Here is a 3049-nt window from a genome sequence, read left to right as displayed (position 1 = left end):
GGATGTAAAGATCTTTTTGGGCTACTTGCCTAGGCAGAGTTGACTATCTGCATTTGGGCTACCATGATAATCTGAGGAAGTAGATCCAAATAGTGGCAGTTGTTTCCATGACCCTCTGACCCAACCCTCTTAGCATTTCCTCCTTCATTCCTTGACCTTATGTTTCCTTTCCCTGGTCTCATCTATCCATGTGATGAGGTCCTGATGAACTATACAACCATTTTCTGAGGGTTTACCTTCCTGATTTAACTCAGAAACTTGTTCAAGGATACTACTGATGCAAATCACTCCCTTGCCACCTTCCCTGGGAGGTGTAGAGTATTTGACCTTGTCCTGTAGATCAGGGAGGTCTTAGGAATCAGGGGACAGTCACCAGGGAGGTAGTACAGAAAAGGCTCATGGTGGAGGGGGGAGGTTTAGAATTTACGAGGATGCACAGACTATTTTAAGTTGTCCCATAAAACACTGTGGTTTAGATAAGGATTTTCTGGGTGGTAGTAATGTGTACACATTCCATAGCCAGACTGTTTAAACTGTAATCCTAGTTCTACCACTGATTAAATAGATAACCTTGACAAAGTTGCTTTACCTAGTTGTGTCTCAGTTTCCTCATCTATAAAATGGTGCTAATAATAGTACAACATTATAGGCTTGTTGCAGAATTAGATAAATTCATATAAAGCATTTAAAACAGTACCCAGTGCAGAATAGGTAAATATTATCTGCTCATTATTATCCCATTCCTATTGCAGGGAGTACACAACACACAACAGCACATACCTCACTGGATTTCTGATCCTTTCAGGCTTCTCTACAGAAGGGAAAGATGTCTTGGATCATAAGCCAGAGATGGCTTGTTTTTCCTTCCAAAGAAGATAGATCCTTTCGACCAATCAACCCAAATCTCTTTCCCACATGCTTGTTCGCACACTCATGTATACACACAATGTCAACATCATTTAAGGTAAGAAGAATTGGAGAAAAGAAGCCAAGATTAAAATAAGGCACAGTAAGTAACATGTAGGAGAAGAAAACAGAAAAGAAAAGACATGGTTTTTAACTTCTTTAGGGTCACATTCCAAGTGAGGTGGCTGTTGTCTTCTTTTTCACCTACCTTTTCTATATCCTAGTTTGCCTTTGAGAAAACAATGAGTTTCTGTCAGTTGAATTCTCTCTGAATAATGTTCTATTAGTTTTCTACAGTTGTGTAACAAGTTAAAACTAGCTTGTTGTTGTTAGCTGGTGTCAGTTTGGTCCTGATTCATGGCAAATCCATGCACAAGGGAATCAAACTGGTATCATGCATAGAGTTTTAATTGGCTGATTTTCAGAAGTAGATTGCCAGGCTTTCTTCCTAGTTTGTCTTAGTCTGGAAATGCCACTGAAACTTGTTCAGCATCATAACAACATGCAAGCTCCACTGGCAGATGGGTGGAGTTATTGGCTAAAAATCAAACCAGGGTCTCCTCCATAGAAGGCAACAATTTTATCACCATTACCCCTATACTAATCTTACTAGGTTAAAATAGCACACATGTAAGTGCAAATCAAAATCACAAGTTTTCACACTTATTTCATATCTAGTAGGATGGTTGTAATAATAATAATAATAATGAGGGGAATAATAAACATCGGTGAGGATGTGGATGTGGAGAAATTGGAACCCTCATACATTGCTGGTGGTAATGTAAAATAGTGCAGCCACTTTGGGAAGCAGTATTAAAGTTCCTCAAAAAGTTAAGAAAGATAAGAGAGAATTGCCATATGACCCAGCAATTTTACTCATACATATATACCCAAAACACTGAAAATATGTATTCAAACACATTGGGGGAAAAAAAAAAGTTGCCGTTGAGTTCATTCTGATTCATGGCAATCCCATGTATTACAGAGTGGGCTCATGGCGACACCATGTTTTTCAGAGTGAAGTTACCCTACATAGGGTTTTCATGGCCATGATTTTTCAGCAGCAGATCACCAGGGCTTTCTTTCAAGAAACCTCTGGGTCAGTTTTAACTGCCAACCTTTTAGTTAGTAGCCCAGCACTTAATTGTTTGTGCCATTCTGGGCCTCATATTCAAACAAATACTTGTACACAAATGTTCATAGAGCACCATTTGCAACAGCCCACAAGTGGAAATAACCCAAATGTCCATCAATGGAAAAACAGATAAGCATAATGTGCTATATCCATATCAGGGAATATTACTCAGCCATAAAAATGATGAAGTACTGGTGCATGCTACAACATGGATGAATCTCAAAATCATTTTGCTAAGTAAAAGAAGCTAGTCACAAAAGACCACATACTGTATGATTCCATTTACATGAAACATTCAGAAAGGTAATTCCATAGACTTAATGGTTGCAGACACTGAGGTTGATGAGAATAACAACAATTTATTATCTCACAGTTCTGTAAGTCAGAAATATGGGCAGATTCAGCAAGGTTCTTGGCTCAGGTCTCACAAGGCCAAAATCCAGATGTTAGCTGGACTGAGCTCTTACAGGAGGACAGAATTCAGTTCCTAGAAGTTGTAAGACTGAAGTCTCTGTTTATTTGCTAGCGATCAGTAGGGGGCTGCTCTCTACTTCTAGAAGCCACCATGCTTCTCACCACATGCTCCCCTCAATCTCATGGGTGGTGAGGAATGGGGAGCCTCCAAAGTCTTTTGCAAGGGGTGGATAATGGTATAATCAAATGGATAAAGAGATGCAGTCCAACTCATAGGCAAACATGATAAACTCTATTTCTAGATATAGAATTTGAACTACATCTCTGATATCTTACTTTAAATGTTTAGTAATCAGTTTGATATATGGATTTGGGTAGAAATTTTTATAAAAACATAATTTTGAAAAACATTTGATTCTCAGAATTCCTTAGGAACATAATTGGACCCTTCCAGGTAAAAGTTGTTCTCCTTAATCATTTTAGAGTTTTTTGTTTATATGTGTATATATATATATATATATATAAGCTCTGGTAGCATAGTGCCTAAGGCACTTGACTGCTAACCAGAAGGCTGGAGGTTCAAACCCACCAGCC

The sequence above is a fragment of the Orycteropus afer genome, unplaced genomic scaffold, assembly GCF_000298275.1.
Source record: "Orycteropus afer afer isolate SDZICR_OR568_19922 unplaced genomic scaffold, OryAfe1.0 scaffold00243, whole genome shotgun sequence".
NCBI classification, from domain to species: Eukaryota; Metazoa; Chordata; class Mammalia; order Tubulidentata; family Orycteropodidae; genus Orycteropus; species Orycteropus afer.
The sequence above is the reverse complement of the archived record's forward strand: the minus strand, read 5'-3'. Positions refer to the sequence as shown.